Source organism: Polyodon spathula, chromosome 33, assembly GCF_017654505.1.
Source record: "Polyodon spathula isolate WHYD16114869_AA chromosome 33, ASM1765450v1, whole genome shotgun sequence".
In the NCBI taxonomy this organism is placed as follows: domain Eukaryota; kingdom Metazoa; phylum Chordata; class Actinopteri; order Acipenseriformes; family Polyodontidae; genus Polyodon; species Polyodon spathula.
This window is the reverse complement of record NC_054566.1, coordinates 5996740-6020428: the sequence shown is the minus strand read 5'-3', so window position 1 is coordinate 6020428 and position 23689 is coordinate 5996740.

The following is a 23689-nucleotide window of genomic DNA, read 5'->3' as shown; positions in this document are numbered from 1 at the left end:
TTGCTTTGTGTCCGCTCCAGAGGAAAAGCCCTTCCACTCCAACACGATACCTGGGAAGGAGGTGCCGTCAGGAGAAGCCAGAGTCGCCGGGAGGTCACTGGGACTGCAGGAGGTTAGTTTACGGGATTTGCTCCCAAAACCAGTACAGGTTCGGGTTTCCTAGGGTAGGTTCGTGGAGCGGGACTTTCTTTTAGAGGGACTAGCACTCAATTATAGTGTGGCAAACTATAATTGATTAGCTTGGCTTGTTTTTTCTTTATTAGATCCGGCACTGGGGTTACCATTGCTTGTACTCCTTATTATCAGTGACGCCAAACGCAGGTAACATCCCCGTTAGAGGAACAAACAGCCTTTCCAACACAAACTGATGCTTCCGCTGGCAGCGCACTTTTATTTGGTATTTACAATAATGAGAAGGTAGAGAATGGGGCAATTGAAGAGGTGTTGGGCTCACAGAGAACCTGGCAGGGGACGAGCCCAGCACGGCTAGCCTCCAAGGTTGGGAAGCGAGATCCATATTGTGAGGAGGATGACTTGAAGAATCTCAGACAAGACAAGGATATTGAGGGGTGTGGAAGCTATGAGAGGAGAGATGGTTGTCATGGTGAAAGGTGAAGAGGAGATCCTGACCCCCAAACCACACTGGGTAGAAGAGACGATCAGTGTAAATGTGTGATGTTTAAAAAAAGACATTTAATTCATGAACAGCTGATGTTTCTAGTGTTATGATTTCATTACAAATGACTAATATGTAAAACAAGTTATTAGTGATTATATTGTAGGAGAAAGAGATGTGCTTTTTTAAAGTGCTTTTTTAGCTTCATTAACACATTTCTGGATAATAGAAAATGAAAATCTGGACTGCTTCTCACAGCTATTAACTCCAGATAATCATCACCATGTTTTATTGAAACAGTAAAGCCTTCCAGTGAAGCTGCCAAACCACAGCTGCACTTTTATTAGAATATTCACCAGCTAACACAAGTGAAGCTGCATTAATAAACAGAAAATAATAACAATACAAATCCAGTTTGTGTTTAATGTATCAAAAGGAATTTGTTTTCCCCTCTGGATTAGACCCTCATTGTCTTTGTCCTCATCTCAGCACACTGGAAGCAGCTGCACTCACACACACACACACATACACAGTGCAGAACAGACCTCGTTATACTGACTGATCTCAGCTACACACACACACCTCGTTATACTGACTGATCTCAGCTACACACACACACCTCGTTATACTGACTGATCTCAGCTACACACACACAGTGCAGAACACACCTCGTTATACTGACTGATTTCAGCTACACACACACACCTCATTATACTGACTGATCTCAGCTACACACACACACAGTGCAGAACACACCTCGTTATACTGACTGATCTCAGCTACACACACACACCTCATTATACTGACTGATCTCAGCTACACACACACACACAGTGCAGAACACACCTCGTTATACTGACTGATCTCAGCTACACACACACCTCGTTATACTGACTGATCTCAGCTACACACACACACAGTACAGAACACACCTCGTTATACTGACTGATCTCAGCTACACACACACACACACACACACACACACACACACACACAGTGCAGAACACACCTCGTTATACTGACTGATCTCAGCTACACACACACCTCGTTATATTGACTGATCTCAGCTACACACACACAGTGCAGAACACACCTCGTTATACTGACTGATCTCAGCTACACACACACAGTGCAGAACACACCTCGTTATACTGACTGATCTCAGCTACACACACACACACACACACACACCCTGTTTAGTGACCCGGATTTTCTTTACTCTTGTTTGGTAACATCAGCTCATCGAAGATTAGTGGTGTTGATGATCAGAATGAGAAGAATGAGAGAATCCAGATTCCAGCAAACATAAAAACAGGGACACGTTATAATATAAACCATGACAATTATAAACAGTCTAATATTCTCAATCCCTCCGACCCTCCTCTAGCAGTAAAGCAGCACGCAGTGTACCTGCACTGTTACAGTAGTTTAAATACATTATATAGTTACAGACTGTTTTGTTCTCCATTGTAATAACTACAGTAACTGCTGAGAGAGAAACGTGTGGACAGACATTTTAAAACTTTACACAAGGACAATCTGAAAACAGAAGAGCCTCTCTTGGGTGTGTTGTTGAATTGAAGCCCAGTTTATGGTAAAACTATTCCCTGAGCATCGCCTCTCTCTAGTTTAGTCAGAGCAATAGCAAGCTGTTTCACACAACTAATTGTTATTAACAACACTCAAGGGATTATGGGAGACTGAAATCCAGAATGAATATAAGTCTAGCACTATAGAGGAGAAGACAACAAGCAAGCAGGATTGTTAAGAGTCAGCAAATAAAACGAAAACACAAGATACATTCCCTCCAGCTCAGAGATTGCACCACTGTGACCCCCAAACACATTACACAAAGAAATAAACACATTACACAAAGAAATAACACATTACACAAACAAATAAAACGAAAACACAAGATACATTCCCTCCAGCTCAGAGAGTGCACCACTGTGACCCCCAAACACATTACACAAAGAAATAAACACATTATACAAACAAATAACACATTACACAAAGAAATAAACACATTACACAAACAAATAAAACGAAAACACAAGATACATTCCCTCCAGCTCAGAGATTGCACCACTGTGACCCCCAAACACATTACACAAAGAAATAAACACATTACACAAAGAAATAAACACATTACACAAAGAAATAAACACATTACACAAACAAATAAAACGAAAACACAAGATACATTCCCTCCAGCTCAGAGATTGCACCACTGTGACCCCCAAACACATTACACAAAGAAATAAACACATTACACAAAGAAATAACACATTACACAAAGAAATAAACACATTACACAAACAAATAAAACGAAAACACAAGATACATTCCCTCCAGCTCAGAGATTGCACCACTGTGACCCCCAAACACATTACACAAAGAAATAAACACATTACACAAAGAAATAAACACATTACACAAACAAATAAAATGAAAACACAAGATACATTCCCTCCAGCTCAGAGATTGCACCACTGTGACCCCAAACACATTACACAAAGAAATAAACACATTACACAAAGAAATAAAACAAAAGCAAGGAATAACACAAGTCAGGATGGCTATATTAAGAGCTCCAAGGTGCACAAGCTGTTTTTATATCTGGTTTTCACACTGGAGCACAAGGTTAACTGGGCCAATCGATACATATAGAACAAAACGTCACTCTATTTGAAAAATAAATACAAATCTATATTAAGTTATTATTATTACTATTATCCTCATCACCATTATCATGACTTTATTTGAATAAGACCGTGCTCCCCCACTGCAAGGTGCTCGGTGTAATTATAACGTGGTACAGCACGGAGCAGGCTGTAAAGCCATGCCATACTACAGCACTTGCGCTCCGGCTAGGTGGGAAGCGGTCTCACACCTAGAGCAGGGCTCCCGACTACAGCATTATAAAAGGCAGCACTCCATATACCCTATGCACGTATTGTATAATTTGCATTCATATATTATTATGTTAATTATATTTAAAGCTTTAATGAAATGTTCCAAATTATTATTGGCACCCTTGTACCATTGTTACGTATCGCTGTTACCGAATATAAAGTGTTTGTAGAGTAAAAGCGAGGTGTTTTTCCTATCTGTAGAATGGCTCAGTAACTCTGTCCTAAATCACAGCTCCCTTACCTGGAGACCGCGGGACAATTATTGTACAAAGGCTGGTTTATCAGTCACTGTTGTGGATTAAAACAGGATTGGTTTGAATAATAAATAATTAAACTCACAGGGGGAGGTGTCGGGTCGCGGGGCTTGCTGTGCTGTAAACCTGGACTTCATGGAGACGGGCAGAACCCGCGCTCGCTATTCCTTATGCTGCTATCGTGTGGCCATTCAGTAGAACTGTTGTAATATAGCTAACCCATGAGCAAAAATATTCAGGTACATTCTTTGATGAAATGGTAGCTGATTTAATCCAGAGATGATAGAGAGAAGGAGATGTGATACCTTTTACTGGTCTAACTAAATAATAATTGTTCACAAGCTTTCAAGACCTCAAAGGTCTATTCTTCAGGTGAAAGTGGGAAAGACAGATTTATCTTTACTTTCACCTGAAGAACAGAACTTTGAGGTCTTGAAAGCTTGTGAATACTTATTATTTAGTTAGTCCAATAAAACGTATCACATCTCCTTCTCTTTGTCTAGATACATTCATAAAATACAGCAAAAACAATATTTACATGATAAGCAGGAGAGTGCTGTGTATATATAATACAGTGTTGTGTAATTGCTCTTATTCGAAATCATTCTCATGCATTTATCATGCTTACTACGTGTTCTTACTGGACACATATAAGCAAATAGTTACTATCAGGCTTAGCTGCTCTCAAGCGAATTCGCTCTTATAATTTACTGTGTGCTTTGTTTTGCAAATTATTACTTGAATGTGCTGTTATTGTATTTTCACCTCTGCTCTTATCTGTATTGTAAATATTGTAATTAAACCTTAAAATAACTCTCCTAACCCCTCCCCTCCCTCCATCCAACCTTAAAATAACTCTCCTAACCCCTCCCCTCCCTCCACCCAACCTTAAAATAACTCTCCTAACCCCTTCCCTCCCCTCCCTCCATCACAACCTTACAATAACTCTCCTAACCCCTCCCCTCCCTCCACCCAACCTTACAATAACTCTCCTAACCCCTTCCCTCCCCTCCCTCCACCCAACCTTAAAATAACTCTCCTAACCCCTCCCCTCCCCTCCCTCCACCCAACCTTAAAATAACTCTCCTAACCCCTCCCCTCCCCTCCCTCCCAACCTTAAAATAACTCTCCTAACCCCTCCCCTCCCTCCACCCAACCTTAAAATAACTCTCCTAACCCCTCCCCTCCCTCCACCCAACCTTAAAATAACTCTCCTAACCCCTCCCCTCCCTCCCTCCACCCAACCTTAAAATAACTCTCCTAACCCCTCCCCTCCCTCCACCCAACCTTAAAATAACTCTCCTAACCCCTTCCCTCCCCTCCCTCCACCCAACCTTAAAATAACTCTCCTAACCCCTCCCCTCCCTCCACCCAACCTTAAAATAACTCTCCTAACCCCTCCCCTCCCCTTCCTCCACCCAACCTTAAAATAACTCTCCTAACCCCTCCCCTCCCTCCACCCAACCTTAAAATAACTCTCCTAACCCCTCCCCCCCTCCACCCAAACCAACCTAAAATTGAGAGGATTGGGGAGGGGAGGGAGGGGGTTGGACTTTTATTGCGAGGATTGGGGAGGGGAGGGCGGTGGGAAGGAGGTGGGTTGGAATTTTTATTGAGAGGATTGGGGAGGGGGAGGGAGGTGGGTGGGTTGGAATTTTTGAGAGGATTGGGAGGGGGCGGGGAGGTGGGTTGGAATTTTATTGAGAGGATTGGGGATGGGGAGGGGGGGAGGTGGGTTGGAATTTTATTGAGTCGGATTGGGGAAGGGCCGGGAGGTGGGTTGGAATTTTTTGCGAGGCTGGGGGAACCCTCCCCTCCCTCCACCCAACCTTAAAATAACTCTCCTAACCCCTCCCCTCCCCTCCCTCCACCCAACCTTAAAATAACTCTCCTAACCCCTCCCCTCCCTCCACCCAACCTTAAAATAACTCTCCTAACCCCTCCCCTCCCCTCCCTCCACCCAACCTTAAAATAACTCTCCTAACCCCTTCCCTCCCCTCCCTCCACCCAACCTTAAAATAACTCTCCTAACCCCTTCCCTCCCCTCCCTCCACCCAACCTTAAAATAACCCTCCTAACCCCTCCCCTCCCTCCACCCAACCTTAAAATAACTCTCCTAACCCCTCCCCTCCCTCCACCCATCCTTAACCTTAACCCCTCCCCTCCCTCCAATAACTCTCCTAACCCCTCCCCTCCCTCCACCCAACCTTAAAATAACTCTCCTAACCCCTCTCCTCCCCTCCCTCCACCACAACCTTACAATAACTCTCCTAACCCCTCCCCTCCCTCCACCCAACCTTAAAATAACTCTCCTAACCCCTCCCCTCCCTCCACCCAACCTTAAAATAACTCTCCTAACCCCTCCCTCCCCTCCCTCCATCCAACCTTAAAATAACTCTCCTAACCCCTTCCCTCCCCTCCCTCCATCCAACCTTAAAATAACTCTCCTAACCCCTTCCCTCCCCTCCCTCCATCCAACCTTAAAATAACTCTCCTAACCCCTTCCCTCCCCTCCCTCCATCCAACCTTAAAATAACTCTCCTAACCCCTTCCCTCCCCTCCCTCCACCCAACCTTAAAATAACTCTCCTAACCCCTCCCCTCCCCTCCCTCCACCACAACCTTACAATAACTCTCCTAACCCCTCCCCTCCCTCCATCCAACCTTAAAATAACTCTCCTAACCCCTTCCCTCCCCTCCCTCCACCCAACCTTACAATAACTCTCCTAACCCCTCCCCTCCCTCCACCCAACCTTAAAATAACTCTCCTAACCCCTCCCCTCCCCTTCCTCCACCCAACCTTAAAATAACTCTCCTAACCCCTCCCCTCCCCTCCCTCCATCCAACCTTAAAATAACTCTCCTAACCCCTCCCCTCCCCTCCCTCCACCCAACCTTACAATAACTCTCCTAACCCCTCCCCCCCTCCCTCCACCCAACCTTAAAATAACTCTCCTAACCCCTTCCCTCCCCTCCCTCCACCACAACCTTACAATAACTCTCCTAACCCCTCCCCTCCCTCCACCCAACCTTAAAATAACTCTCCTAACCCCTCCCCTCCCCTCCCTCCACCCAACCTTAAAATAACTCTCCTAACCCCTTCCCTCCCCTCCCTCCATCCAACCTTAAAATAACTCATCTCACCCCTTCCCCTCCCCCTCCATCCAACCTTAAAATAACTCTCTTAACCCCTCCCCTCCCCTCCCTCCACCCAACCTTAAAATAACTCTCCTAACCCCTCCCCTCCCCTCCCTCCACCACAACCTTACAATAACTCTCCTAACCCCTCCCCTCCCTCCACCCAACCTTACAATAACTCTCCTAACCCCTCCCCTCCCCTCCCTCCAACCTTAAAATAACTCTCCTAACCCCTTCCCTCCCCTCCCTCCACCCAACCTTAAAATAACTCTCCTAACCCCTTCCCCTCCCTCCACCCAACCTTAAAATAACTCTCCTAACCCCTTCCCTCCCCTCCCTCCATCCAACCTTAAAATAACTCTCCTAACCCCTCTCCTCCCCTCCCTCCACCACAACCTTACAATAACTCTCCTAACCCCTCCCCTCCCTCCACCCAACCTTACAATAACTCTCCTAACCCCTCCCTCCCCTCCCTCCACCCAACCTTAAAATAACTCTCCTAACCCCTCCCCTCCCCTCCCTCCACCACAACCTTACAATAACTCTCCTAACCCCTCCCCTCCCTCCACCCAACCTTAAAATAACTCTCCTAACCCCTCCCCTCCCTCCACCCAACCTTAAAATAACTCTCCTAACCCCTTCCCTCCCCTCCCTCCACCACAACCTTACAATAACTCTCCTAACCCCTCCCTCCCCTCCCTCCACCCAACCTTACAATAACTCTCCTAACCCCTCCCCTCCCCTTCCTCCCTCCAACCTTAAAATAACTCTCCTAACGCCTCCCCTCCCCTCCCTCCATCCAACCTTAAAATAACTCTCCTAACCCCTTCCCTCCCCTCCCTCCACCCAACCTTACAATAACTCTCCTAACCCCTCCCCTCCCCTCCCTCCACCCAACCTTAAAATAACTCTCCTAACCCCTCCCCTCCCCTCCCTCCACAACCTTACAATAACTCTCCTAACCCTCCCCTCCCCTTCCTCCCTCCAACCTTAAAATAACTCTCCTAACCCCTCCCCTCCCCTCCCTCCCCAACCTTAAAATAACTCTCCTAACCCCTCCCCTCCCCTTCCTCCACCCAACCTTAAAATAACTCCCTAACCCCTCCCCTCCCTCCACCCAACCTTAAAATAACTCTCCTAACCCCTCCCCTCCCCTTCCTCCACCCAACCTTAAAATAACTCTCCTAACCCCTCCCTCCCCTCCCTCCACCCAACCTTAAAATAACTCTCCTAACCCCTCCCCTCCCCTTCCTCCACCCAACCTTAAAATAACTCTCCTAACCCCTCCCCTCCCTCCACCCAACCTTAAAATAACTCTCCTAACCCCTTCCCTCCCCTCCCTCCATCCAACCTTAAAATAACTCTCCTAACCCCTTCCCTCCCCTCCCTCCACCCAACCTTAAAATAACTCTCCTAACCCCTCCCCTCCCTCCCCTCCCTCCAACCCCTCCAAACCTTAAAATAACTCTCCTAACCCCTCCCCTCCCCTTCCTCCACCCAACCTTAAAATAACTCTCCTAACCCCTCCCCCCCTCCCTCCACCACAACCTTACAATAACTCTCCTAACCCCTCCCTCCTCCCTCCACCCAACCTTAAAATAACTCTCCTAACCCCTCCCCTCCCCTCCCTCCACCACAACCTTACAATAACTCTCCTAACCCCTCCCCTCCCCCCCCCCCACCCTACAATTTAAGGTCCCCTTCCCTCCCCTCCCTCCACCCAACCTTAAAATAACTCTCCTAACCCCTCCCCTCCCTCCTACCCCCAACCTTAAAATAACTCTCCTAACCCCTCCCCTCCCCTTCCTCCACCCAACCTCCCCTCCCTCCATCCAACCTTAAAATAACTCTCCTAACCCCTCCCCTCCCTCCCCTCCCCTTAAAATAACTCTCCTCCTCCTACCACCTTACCTCTCCTAACCCCTCCCCTCCCTCCACCCAACCTTAAAATAACCTCTCCTAACCCCTCCCCTCCCCTCCCTCCACCCAACCTTACAATAACTCTCCTAACCCCTTCCCTCCCCTCCCTCCACCCAACCTTACAATAACTCTCCTAACCCCTCCTACCCCCTCCCTCCCCTCCCTCCACCCAACCTTACAATAACTCTCCTAACCCCTCCCCTCCCTCCATCCAACCTCCCTCCACCACCAACCTTAAAATAACTCTCCTAACCCCTTCCCTCCCCTCCCTCCATCCAACCTTAAAATAACTCTCCTAACCCCTCTCCTCCCCTCCCTCCACCACAACCTTAACTCTCCTAACCCCTCCCCTCCCTCCCTCCATCAACCTTAAAATAACTCTCCTAACCCCTCCCCTCCCTCCATCCAACCTTAAAATAACTCTCCTAACCCCTTCCCTCCCCTCCCTCCATCCAACCTTAAAATAACTCTCCTAACCCCTTCCCTCCCCTCCCTCCATCCAACCTTAAAATAACTCTCCTAACCCCTTCCCTCCCCTCCCTCCACCCAACCTTAAAATAACTCTCCTAACCCCTCCCCTCCCCTCCCTCCACCACAACCTTACAATAACTCTCCTAACCCCTCTCCTCCCTCCACCCAACCTTACAATAACTCTCCTAACCCTCCCCTCTGACAATTTCACAAATATACTGTGTTCAAACCTATGAGAGGTGGAATGGAACAAAAATGTCAACCACAAAAGCGGAGCAGCAAACATGCTCAACATTTCAACTGAAGTAACATCTGTCAAATAGAGAAAGATCAACACTCGAAGATAATCTGCAAATTGAAAATGCTCAGCACACTAAGTGAATTAATTATACAGCAAATAATGAATGGAATTAAGCTCGATAATTGAAATCTTAAATAAACTGATTACAATTCAAATTTCCAACACGCCATCCGATTTGTGTTCAGTCTGTTCTAAATCAATACTGCGCGTTTTATTTCAAGTTAAGCGCTGTGCTTTCCATTTGCCGCTTGCTCATTCTGTTCCCCGGGGCTGTCCCTGTCATGGCAGGGTTGACTCGCTAAAGAGATGCTTTGCACTGTTTCTCAAATCAAGTGGCCTCAAATAAATTGTCTACTTTAATGTCTGCTGAGCCTCTCTATCAGTCTGGGAACATGGTAAAAATGGGCAATTGACTTGTGGATGTTAAGATCAGAACTCGAGCTGTCATTATCGTCCCCTCAAACTGGCGCAGGCAGCACATGTGCCTCGATTCCTGCAGGATATAAATGTGTTTCTTCATTTGCGCTGCTTCTTTTTATTATTCATTGGTGTTTGTTTACTACATGCCTCCATAGCTGAGCCTTTAATCAGACAGTCCTTGTAGGTGACAGTCTGGTCTGTTCTGCACGTACTTCAGCCAAACTTCAATTCAAAGTGCAATCTTCTAAATGGCTTGCAATATTATTATATTATTATTATTATTATTATTATTATTATATATTATTATTATATTATTATAGTATTAGTATTAGTATTATTATAAACTCAATAATGTACTAGTCACTGACTAGGAGAAATGGCTCTCGTACACTTATTGTAATTATTTTCCTTTACAGCAGGACGCTAACCTGGACCGGAACCAGAATCTGCAGCAGGACGTGAGCACCTGGAAGTGGGTTTCTTATTCCCGGTTCTTATCCGCGGTGTAGTTGACCAGTAGCGTGTCCTTTTCCTGTGTGTTTTGACTCCCTTACACACCATGCTCAATTAAAATATTGCTACTATTTAAAAAATAATCACTCATTATTTAAAAAAAAAAAAAAAAAAACACAAAAAACTAATAACAAATCTGTATCAGCAGCATAGCGGTAGCCTGTATTACCTGCTTGTTTTGCCTCATTTACCCCCCTTAGATGCCTTGCTCACTAAGCATCGAGGTATCCCTGGATAGTTTATCGTCTCCTCTTTGCAAAAACACTAACGATTTTAATGAGCAGGCCGTACCCCACGAGCAGCAGCGCCCCAAAGTGTAACCAATAAAAATGCATAGGAACCCCTTTGCTCTTACTTGTTGATCAACGGGGTGGGGGGGGGGCATGTTGACCTGTGTTTCCATTGCATGAATCGTGGGCACTTGGCACCTGAGAGATGCCACCATTGTATTGAACTGCTTGTCCAGCTGACAAAGGTGCTGTGAAGCATGATATGGCATTGCATGTGCTGCCTGTAGACCCTTTTGTTTCTATTGCAATGAACTGAAAGGAGTGTAGGAACTGGAGATCTCGTGGTTGGTACGGACGACGGTACTAAACTAATATGCAAGTTTAATACCAAGTGCAACGAAGCAGCTCAGGAGCCACCAGCTCCACATTCAAATGTGTTTGCAACAAACCCCAAATAACTGCTGTTGCCCTCCAAGAGGTTACCAAAACAAAACTGTCTAGCAGTTTCTGTAGACAGACTAGTGGTATCACTAACTGGAACAAATATGAAATCCCAAAATAGTTTGACAATTATGAAACTGAATATTCATAACCAAACCATATTTTGAAATGGTGGTGGTGGAGGGGAGGGAGTTGCTATGCAGCTGGGGGTGATCCTGAGTACTGTATTGGCTAGTCTGCAGCTTGGTGCACAGCTCTGCACTAAAGGTGCATGTTTGTTGCAACTGAGCCTTTGTGATTTCTCTTCCAGTTTGACAACAACCTCCTGACTTATGAGAATGAAGTGCTGTTCACATCTTACCGGTAAGGATTGCATCACAAATTGAGCATCTGTATGATTGAGCCTGAAGCTCTACTAACCCATCTCCTCTTTCCAGGCTGAGAGTTGCCTGTCACTATCTGGTCAATGACACCAAGGTAGTACAGTTCTTGTACCAGAATAATCCTGCACCTGGAGTCCAGCCTGGCTTGGGGGACCTTGAGGTCATCATGCGGCTTGCATTCGATATGACTTGGAAAGTTAGTGTAGATGCTGTAGTAATGTTTCCTTCTATAATTTCTCCCTTGCGTCTCCTGCAGACTCAACCTACAATGACCTCTATGGAGCGGAGGATTACCCTGTTGTGAAGTACTTGTGAAGACCCTTGTATTTTGAGGTAGAACTCCTGTACAGCAGGGATCCACAGGCTGAATTGTTCTTGGATAACTGCTGGCACCCTATTGTGCTGACAGGAATAGTTCTCCAAAGTGGGATGAGGTTGTGGGCAGGTAAGATGCTGGAATAAGAGATTTGCTGCTACAAAACACAGGACCTGGAATTGTGGCTGATGTGCTCCTGACTACTTTCTCTTTGTAGCTGTGAGAACTCTGCAGATGAGTACTTTACCATCTTTCACCCAGTCTCCAGCAATGCAAGAGTGCTGTTCCCTTCCCATCTGAAGAGGCTTGAAGTGAATGTTTTCCTTCAAGCGGACAGGATGCACTGAAAGGACAGGTAAAGAGGAGTGTTGGTTAGGGGATCATGTACCACAATGCATGGCTTGGATTGCTTTGCAAGCAGCAAATATTCACTGTTCCCAAATCTTCAGTGAGATGTTTTCATTCCAACTAACTGCACTTCTGCAAGAAACACTTACTATGGTGCAATGTGTTTTGTGTAGAGGTTTTTCAATTCAGTAATCCTTAAATGTTCCCCATTGGATGATGGTACTGTCTGATCTATTGATTCAAGTTTTGCTTGAGGTGTACTGTCTTTCAGATTTACTTCAACTGCAGTGTTGTGATTCAAACCGGCCATCAGTGCATTCCAGGAAAACAGAGTCTTGGTAAGAGCTCTGTCTGGATGGGTGAAATTTGCACGTATTTCTTTATCCAGATTGTTCACTAGACTCCTCCTGCAGGTCGCAGTGCTGAAGAGATGGATGGTGCTGCAATGGTGTACCACAGGGATCAGTATTAGGTCCTCTGCGATTCCTAATCTACATTAATGATTTAGATTCTGGTATAGTAAGCAAACTTGTTAAATTTGCAGACGACACAAAAATAGGAGGAGTGGCAAACACTGTTGCAGCAGCAAAGGTCATTCAAAATGATCTAGACAAGATTCAGAACAGCAGACACATGGCAAATGACATTTAATAGAGAAAAATGTAAGGTACTGCACGCAGGAAATAAAAATGTACATTATAGATATCATATGGGAGATACTGAAATTGGAGAAGGAATCTATGAAAAAGACCTAGGAGTTTTTGTTGACTCAGAAATGTCTTCATCTAGACAATGTGGGGAAGCTATAAAAAAGACTAACAAGACGCTTGGATACATTGTGAAAAGTGTAAGACATCATCTTGAATACTGTGTTCAGTTCTGGTCACCTTGCTACAAAAAGGATATTGCTGCTCTAGAAAGAGTGCAAAAAAGAGCAACCAGAATTATTCTGGGTTTAAAAGGCATGTCATATGCAGACAGGATAAAATAATTGAATCTATTCAATCTTGAACAAAGAAGACTATGCAGCGACCTAATTCAAGCATTCAAAATACTAAAAGGTATTGACAATGTCGACCCAAGGGACTTTTTTGACCTGAAAAAAAAAGAAACAAGGACCAGGGGTCACAAATGGAGATTATACAAAGGGGCATTCAGAACAGAAAATAAGAGGCACTTTTTTACACAGAGAATCGTGAGGGTCTGAAATCAACTCCCCAGTAATGCTGTTGAAGCTGACGCCCTGGGATCCTTCAAGAAGCTGCCTGACGAGATTCTTGGATCAATAAGCTACTAACAACCAAACGAGCAAGATAGGCCGAATGGCCTCCTCCTGTTTGTAAACTTTCTTATGTTCTTATGTACTTCTGTTGCATTGCATCTCCTAGTTTTAGTAAATCTAGTCGCACCAAGTCTTATACCCTGGTAAAGGTTTGTTTTTCAATTCACTTTCAGATAAGTACATTAGGAATTATATTCACATTAACCCTTTGCGGTCCTGTGTCGGACCAGGTCCAACATTACAATTTTCCCTTTCCTGTCCAATGTCAGACCCTGTCCAACATCATCAAAAAGACGTAAAGCACAGGTCTCTAGTCAGTTTTTTTTCTAGTCTATAAACAGGTATGTGAATAATACAGTGACCGAGGGATGGGGCTTGGCTGGAGATACAGTACTGAGTGTCCTTTTGCAATGCAGTGCCTTTTAAACCTGTTTTACTCTGAACATTTGTTTTAAACAGCGTGGGTGACCTGACGCACCGCACCTGACAAGCTCTGAATAAATGGACTGCAAAGGGTTAATGTTCAATGTTTCATGGTAACAACTAATTTCATAGGAGAGCCATGGCAACTCGTATCCACCAGGTGTCGCATTTCTTAACCCTTTAGAGGAAGAAAGTTGTATATTGATTTCAGGAAGACATTCTTAATTAAAAGAATCAGCTCTGTTTGTTTATACCAGACTTGCAGGTCAGGACAGCAGGGAATCTAAACTATTCTCCAATGGAAAATCTTTCCAACCCTCTGTTACTAATATCTAGAACTTTGAAGCAGATCCAGAGAATGTTAAGGGGGAAGACAAACTTCATTAACATCACAGCATTTGAAGCCTCATAGTTTAAGATTTGAAATGTCATTCAATTACAACTAGGAATTTCTCCCACACCCTTTCTATACAGAGATACTGGAAAACGTACAGGAACTCAAACATAATATCAGTGAAACCCTTTCTAAACAACAAAGCTTGCCTTAGGATATACTGTATTGTCACTCTAATGATAGCATACCGATACAAAATACAAGCAAACAAGCCATAAACAGGGGATAAACAGCTAATGGTGATTCCACAAAAGCACCAGCTCTGTTACTGTCAGTCTGAGGGAGCTTCATTCTTCAGATTGTTCAGATCAGTTATTCAAACTGTATTAACTATGAATGTAGTAATGGTAATGCTGAAGCGTATATGTTTTGCAGATTTTTAACAAATGCAAAATGTGAAAATTGTTTGCTTGTAAACCTTTCATATTTTACAGTATATTTATTCAGCTCTACTGTTGTGGGGCTGTGGTGATTGGTTATACAAATTCATTCATTCAAATTCATTCAAAACCAAAACAGCATTTGCTCCACTGCAAGGTTTGCACCACTTGAAACAAAGCAAATAACTAAAAAGCACAACGTTGCTTCACAGCTTGTGTCTGCACTGGTGCAATAGCTTAGAGGCCATTCTGGTTAGATGATGCACACACTGATGCCACACCCAGGAAGATATTCTTAGTTTTCGTTTATTTTAAACAATTAGATTCTTTATCTTCTACTGTACTTGCTGACATTGGTATAATAATGCCATTTACAGCTCAAATTACATTAAAAAACATCATGTATGTTATTTGCAGCTTACTGTGTTGGGTTCGTATCACACAAATAAAGTATTCAAAGAAAAAGCTTGGCATATATTTCCAAAGTATCCCACCTAAGTAGAATGACTCTATAACTGTCCTAAATCCTCACAGCATGATGAGTGAGATTCATTTGTAATTCAGGGGCAGGAGTGGAGCTGAATCCCAAGGCTCTCCAGTTCATTCTGACAGAATGGGTCTGTCTCCTTCAGTTTGACACGCTCCCCTTCTCAGTGTCTCTGGACTCAGGCTGGCTCTCACTCCTGGGGACCACCCCGTTCATTTACTGCAGGGTGAGAGAGAGACAAGGAATCAGACAGCTTTCCATACACACAAACAAGCAGGGTGGAGAGGTGAGTGACTGGGAGGGAGGGAGGCTGGCTCCAGTGTGAATTCTCTGGTGTGTTTTTAGGTTTCCTAACTGACTGAAACTCTCCCCACATTCAGTACAGTGATACGGTTTCTCTCCAGTGTGAATTCGCTGGTGTATTTTTAGGTCTCCTAATTGACTGAAGCGCCTCCCACAGTCAGTACAGTGATATGGCTTCTCTCCAGTGTGAATTCGCTGGTGTCTTTTTAGATTTCCCAACTGACTGAAGCTCTCCCCACATTCAATACAGTGAAATGGCTTCTCTCCAGTGTGAATTCGCTGGTGTGTTTTTAGATCTACTAATTGAATGAAGCTCTTCCCACAGTCAGTACAGTGATAGGGCTTTTCTCCAGTGTGAACTCGCTGGTGTCTTTTTAGGTTTCCTAACCAAATGAAGCTCTCCCCACATTCAGTACAGTGATACGGCTTCTCTCCAGTGTGTATTCGCTGGTGTATTTTTAGGTCTCCTAACTGACTGAAGCTCTTCCCACAGTCATTACAGTGATACGGCTTCTCTCCAGTGTGAGTTCGCTGGTGCCTTTTTAGGTTTCCTAACCAACTGAAGCTCTTCTCACATTCAGTACATTGATGCGATATCTCTGGTCGGGATATGTTTTCTGAATCCTTAAACAACAAGTCAACAGATTCCTCTTTAATGTGGACAGGCTCCAGTCCAGTCTCTTCTTTAATGTGGACAGGATCCAGTTCAGTCTCTTCTTTAATGTGGACAGGCTCCAGTTCAGTCTCTTCCTCTTTAATGTGGACAGGCTCCAGTTCAGTCTCTTCCTCTTTAATGTGGACAGGCTCCAGTCCAGTCTCTTCTTTAATGTGGACAGAGTCCAGTCCAGTCTCTTCTTTAATGTGGACAGGCTCCAGTCCAGTCTCTTCTTTAATGTGGACAGGCTCCAGTCCAGTCTCTTCTTTAATGTGGAAAGGCTCCAGTCCAGTCTCTTCTTTAATGTGGACAGGCTCCAGTTCAGGCATCTCCTGTTTAATGCAGACAGGTACCAATTCCAGAACCTCCTCCTGCTTAATGTAAACAGACTCCATCTTTGTTCCTTGACCTTCACCAAGATAAGGCAGTCCTGAAAACAGAAAATAAAAAATGTAAGTATTCCAATCTTTTCTCTATTCGTGTGTAACTTATGACTCAGACCTGAATTAGCAGGTCTGCTCAGATTCAAAGATTCTAATCATTTGAGCCCCCTCGTTTACACTGTAGCACAGACCTAGGCTGGCTTTGGCCTCGTATGCGCGCACATAGCCCCTGAACCAACACACAGAGGCGGAAGTGTTTCGATCAACAGCAAGCCTGTCGTTTGTGTCTCCTCTGTGTTTCTACTTCATCAGAAATGGAGTAGAGCATTGAAAACGTGCAGATCGGACATTTAAAGAAACAGGTGTTACTGTCTATACTGACACATCAGTCTGACAACTCATCTTATATGGAAATGTAAACATTAACTCCCATGTATTTTCTTACTCATGACAAGTATTCCATGCACACAGAGAAGGCAGGTGCAGAGCGCGCAGGTTCAGAGCTCCACAGCTGTGGAGTGATCTGCCTCGATTTGGAAGGGAGGCACCATCTCTTGCTGCTTTAACCCTTCCAGTGAACATTCTACCTGTTTGAGGTCTGACTGACGTGACTTTCGGGTGGTGTATCAGGATCACATGTGATGGAGAAATGTTTTGTCCAAGTTTCATTTTTTACGACAACAACCATGTAATAAATTGCTCACAATGATGATTTTCAGCATCTGTCTGATCAATCATGTTCTGAACTCTCTTTCCATATGCATGCGACTTACACAGCATTTTACTTCCATGTTGAGATCCCTAGTTAAGGGAGTTACAAGTATCTGGGAGAGCCTGTTCATGGTTTTCAGGCTATTGTCTTGTTTATATTAAGTGATGAAATGGTTGAATCAATTGTACAGCCAGCGCTGCCTAATCAGGATCCTGATAATGGGGATTGCTGCTTCAATGGGATACAGCTCTGGGAGACGGTTCTTCCCAGTGCTGTTGACGTTGATTAATTGGGATATCACTTTGTTTAAGAACATAAGAAAGTTTACAAACGAGAGGAGGCCATTCGGCCCATCTTGCTCGTTTGGTTGTTAGTAGCTTATTGATCCCAGAATCTCATCAAGCAGCATCTTGAAGGATCCCAGGGTGTCAGCTTCAACAACATTGGGTCCAGTATTTTCAAATGATATACAGAGATTGCTTTTCAGAGTGAGACAGGTCCCGTGACAGTGCAGTGAGTACATGACTGCACTGTGACTCGTGTAAACTGTGTAAACCACACTGAGCTCTTGCAGCAGGACGAGGCTCCTGTGATTTCTCAGGCTGCTCTTGAAAAGGAAGTTGGTGCGTCAACATCGCAGGTGCGATTCATTTTGTTTTGGAATAAAAAAAACTAACCATGGACTCACGGTATTTTAAATGATGTTCTTAACATTTAATCAGAATGTGATGTGATTTCTTTCTTTTCATTAAGATTCTAGACAGTGGGTCAGGTCGGCTCAGCTGACTCTTGTTTAATTGGGGATATTTTTCCCGATGAAGTAGCGCTGACTGTATGGAACTGTGCTGTCTCCTCCTGACACCATTTCAATCAGTGTACATTTTAAACAAGGTACATAAATACAAACACAGTTATGAATATAGTCATGTTGTGATTAATACCCAATCAGACAGCTAGCCTAATAGAAATGTAAATAAAGTATTGATGTTTTTAAAAACTGATAAAAATGCAATAGCCTAATAATAATAACAGCTTGTTTTATGTATGAGAAGTCTATGTATAATGTATCTAAAATGTGGTCCATAAGAGCTGCCTGTGTTACATGCAGGGTTTAAAGTTGTGTGTTAAATACAGGGTGCAGTGTGTCTGTGTTACATGCAGGGTGCAGTGTGTCTGTGTTACATGCAGGGTGCAGTGTGTCTGTGTTACATGCAGGGTGTAGTGATGTCTGTGTTACATGCAGGGTGTAGAGCTGCCTGTGTTACATGCAGGGTGCAGTGTGTCTGTGTTACATGCAGGGTGCAGTGTGTCTGTGTTACATGCAGGGTGTAGTGTGTCTGTGTTACATGCAGGGTGCAGTGTGTCTGTGTTACATGCAGGGTGCAGTGTGTCTGTGTTACATGCAGGGTGCAGAGCTGTCTGTGTTACATGCAGGGTGTAGTGCTGTCTGTGTTACATGCAGGGTGCAGTGCTGTGTGTTACATGCAGGGTGTAGAGCTGTCTGTGTTACATGCAGGGTGCAGTGTGTCTGTGTTACATGCAGGGTGTAGTGTGTCTGTGTTACATGCAGGGTGTAGTGCTGTCTGTGTTACATGCAGGGTGCAGTGTGTCTGTGTTACATGCAGGGTGCAGTGCTGTCTGTGTTACATGCAGGGTGCAGTGTGTCTGTGTTACATGCAGGGTGCAGTGTGTCTGTGTTACATGCAGGGTGTAGTGATGTCTGTGTTACATGCAGGGTGTAGAGCTGTCTGTGTTACATGCAGGGTGCAGTGTGTCTGTGTTACATGCAGGGTGCAGTGTGTCTGTGTTACATGCAGGGTGCAGTGTGTCTGTGTTACATGCAGGGTGTAGTGATGTCTGTGTTACATGCAGGGTGCAGTGTGTCTGTGTTACATGCAGGGTGCAGTGTGTCTGTGTTACATGCAGGGTGCAGTGTGTCTGTGTTACATGCAGGGTGCAGTGTGTCTGTGTTACATGCAGGGTGCAGTGCTGTCTGTGTTACATGCAGGGTGTAGAGCTGTCTGTGTTACATGCAGGGTGCAGTGTGTCTGTGTTACATGCAGGGTGCAGTGTGTGTGTTACATGCAGGGTGCAGTGTGTCTGTGTTACATGCAGGGTGCAGTGTGTCTGTGTTACATGCAGGGTGCAGTGTGTCTGTGTTACATGCAGGGTGCAGTGTGTCTGTGTTACATGCAGGGTGCAGTGTGTCTGTGTTACATGCAGGGTGTAGTGCTGTCTGTGTTACATGCAGGGTGCAGTGTGTCTGTGTTACATGCAGGGTGTAGAGCTGTCTGTGTTACATGCAGGGTGCAGTGTGTGTGTTACATGCAGGGTGCAGTGTGTGTGTTACATGCAGGGTGCAGTGTGTCTGTGTTACATGCAGGGTGCAGTGTGTTTGTGTTACATGCAGGGTGCAGTGTGTCTGTGTTTGATGGGTATAGAGATGGTAATGTCTCAGTACCCACTTACATTAGAGTCCAATGAAAATGACACACACCATATGTTTTTAAATGATAGAAATGGTCAGTATCTTGACTTGCTTTACATGAAATGTAAGTGAAATCTGAGATAAAGACTGAATTGAATATTTGGGCATTATACATATAGAGTGACCACATTTTCAAAGCTCGAAGCCAGGACACATTGTAAATTAGCCGAGAAAACCATTATAACAATAAACCATTGGAAATGGGCTATTTAGTGGTTATTTAAAGAGCCATCCTCTCTCTTGGGATTGTTTTAAGCAGCTAACTTCAGTGCAGTTCCGGCTATCATTTGGGGATAATTAGTTTAACTTGGAATACTGTGTTATATAAGTATTGCCACTTCTGCATTGAGTTTATTATTATTATTATTATTATTATTATTATTATTATTATTATTATTATTATTATTATATGTCTGTTAGATGCAGGGTTAGTGTCAGCGTGTCTATTGGTAAGTCGTCTAACTCCGTGGTTGAACAAGCGAGTCCAGACATGACGTTACTGTTTTATATCACTACAGTGTCTCAGCAAGCGAGTCCAGACATGACGTTACTGTTTTATATCACTTCAGTGTCTCAGTGAGTCCAGACATGACGTTACTGTTTTATATCACTTCAGTGTCTCAGTGAGTCCAGACATAACGTTACTGTTTTATATCACTACAGTGTCTCAGCAAGCGAGTCCAGACATGAAGTTACTGTTTTATATCACTTCAGTGTCTCAGCGAGTGACAAAAATATGTTGACAGGCATTTTGTTTCATGACGTTACTGTTTTATATCACTTCAGTGTCTCAGCAAGAGTCCAGACATGATGTTACTGTTTTATATCACTTCAGTGTCTCAGTGAGTCCAGACATGAAGTTACTGTTTTATATCACTTCAGTGTCTCAGCGAGTCCAGACATGACGTTACTGTTTTATATCACTTCAGTGTCTCAGCAAGAGTCCAGACATGACGTTACTGTTTTATATCACTTCAGTGTCTCAGCGAGTCCAGACATGACGTTACTGTTTTATATCACTTCAGCGTCTCAGTGAGTCCAGACATGACGTTACTGTTTTATATCACTACAGTGTCTCAGCAAGCGAGTCCAGACATGAAGTTACTGTTTTATATCACTTCAGTGTCTCAGCGAGTCCAGACATGACGTTACTGTTTTATATCACTTCAGTGTCTCAGTGAGTCCAGACATGACGTTACTGTTTTATATCACTTCAGTGTCTCAGCAAGCGAGTCCAGACATGACGTTACTGTTTTATATCACTTCAGTGTCTCAGTGAGTCCAGACATGACGTTACTGTTTTATATCACTTCAGTGTCTCAGTGAGTCCAGACATGAAGTTACTGTTTTATATCACTTCAGTGTCTCAGCAAGCGAGTCCAGACATGACGTTACTGTTTTATATCACTTCAGTGTCTCAGTGAGTCCAGACATGACGTTACTGTTTTATATCACTTCAGTGTCTCAGTGAGTCCAGACATGACGTTACTGTTTTATATCACTTCAGTGTCTCAGCAAGCGAGTCCAGACATGAAGTTACTGTTTTATATCACTTCAGTGTCTCAGCGAGTCCAGACATGACGTTACTGTTTTATATCACTTCAGTGTCTCAGCGAGTCCAGACATGACGTTACTGTTTTATATCACTTCAGTGTCTCAGCGAGTCCAGACATGACGTTACTGTTTTATATCACTTCAGTGTCTCAGTGAGTCCAGACATGACGTTACTGTTTTATATCACTTCAGTGTCTCAGCGAGTCCAGACATGACGTTACTGTTTTATATCACTTCAGTGTCTCAGCGAGTCCAGACATGATGTTACTGTTTTATATCACTTCAGTGTCTCAGCTAGTCCAGACATGACGTTACTGTTTTATATCACTTCAGTGTCTCAGCTAGTCCAGACATGACGTTACTGTTTTATATCACTTCAGTGTCTCAGCTAGTCCAGACATGACGTTACTGTTTTATATCACTTCAGTGTCTCAGTGAGTCCAGACATGACGTTACTGTTTTATATCACTTCAGTGTCTCAGTGAGTCCAGACATGACGTTACTGTTTTATATCACTTCAGTGTCTCAGCTAGTCCAGACATGACGTTACTGTTTTATATCACTTCAGTGTCTCAGCGAGTCCAGACATGACGTTACTGTTTTATATCACTTCAGTGTCTCAGTGAGTCCAGACATGACGTTACTGTTTTATATCACTTCAGTGTCTCAGCTGAGTCCAGACATGACGTTACTGTTTTATATCACTTCAGTGTCTCAGCTAGTCCAGACATGACGTTACTGTTTTATATCACTTCAGTGTCTCAGCGAGTCCAGACATGACGTTACTGTTTTATATCACTTCAGTGTCTCAGTGAGTCCAGACATGACGTTACTGTTTTATATCACTTCAGTGTCTCAGCAAGCGAGTCCAGACACAAAGTTACTGTTTTATATCGCTTCAGTGTCTCAGTGAGTCCAGACATGACGTTACTGTTTTATATCACTTCAGTGTCTCAGTGAGTCCAGACATGACGTTACTGTTTTATATCACTTCAGTGTCTCAGTGAGTCCAGACATGACGTTACTGTTTTATATCACTTCAGTGTCTCAGCTAGTCCAGACATGACGTTACTGTTTTATATCACTTCAGTGTCTCAGCAAGCGAGTCCAGACACAAAGTTACTGTTTTATATCACTTCAGTGTCTCAGTGAGTCCAGACATGACGTTACTGTTTTATATCACTTCAGTGTCTCAGCAAGCGAGTCCAGACATGACGTTACTGTTTTATATCACTTCAGTGTCTCAGTGAGTCCAGACATGACGTTACTGTTTTATATCACTTCAGTGTCTCAGCGAGTCCAGACATGACGTTACTGTTTTATATCACTTCAGTGTCTCAGTGAGTCCAGACATGACGTTACTGTTTTATATCACTTCAGTGTCTCAGCATGTTGTTGTATTTTAAGCAGTTGAATATGATGCACCCATCCTGCTCCTGAAGTGGCTCCAGCAATTGGATTTGGCTCCTAAGGCAAACAGTTTGTCTGGAGCCCTGATCTAGATCATATTCGTTTATATATTTCATGTTTTTAACATCTAGTCATTAGGAATTTACATCACAGCATGTAGAATTCCCTACGCATGAACTGATAAAGAAATCCTGGGTTACAATAATACTGCCATATATAATTATTACTGCTCACTTCAGAGTGATCCATTTCTCATTGCAAACAAAAACACAATCTTACAACTGCCAACCGACTACAGTGAATCAAACACTTTTTAAACAAGTTACATATTTACGTATTGTCATTTTACTAACTTTTAAAAAGCACTCTCGGTCTGAGTAATTACAGCACCCTTGTGCCGTGTCTGAAAAATAACATTTACTGCAGATATTGTGATAAACATTATAGATTTAAAACTATAGAAATAATGCAAACCATGACTTATTTATTTAGGGTTTGCCTTGAGCACAAGTTAGGAGAGCTCAGTTTGTATACATACACATTTAAACATTCCAGTTCAATTCATACTGCTCAATCCTTTACAACTCAGAGCAATATAGACTGAATATAAACACGAGGACAGTAATACAGGTTATTCAGTCATGTCAGTGTTAATAGGATCTGTTAATATAAATACGAGGACAGTAATACAGGTTATTCAGTCATGTCAGTGTTAATAGGATCTGTTAATATAAATACGAGGACAGTAATACAGGTTATTCAGTCATGTCAGTGTTAATAGGATCTGTTAATATAAATATGAGGACAGTAATACAGGTTATTCAGTCATGTCAGTGTTAATAGGATCTGTTAATATAAATACGAGGACAGTAATACAGGTTATTCAGTCATGTCAGTGTTAATAGGATCTGTTAATATAAATATGAAGACAGTAATACAGGTTATTCAGTCATG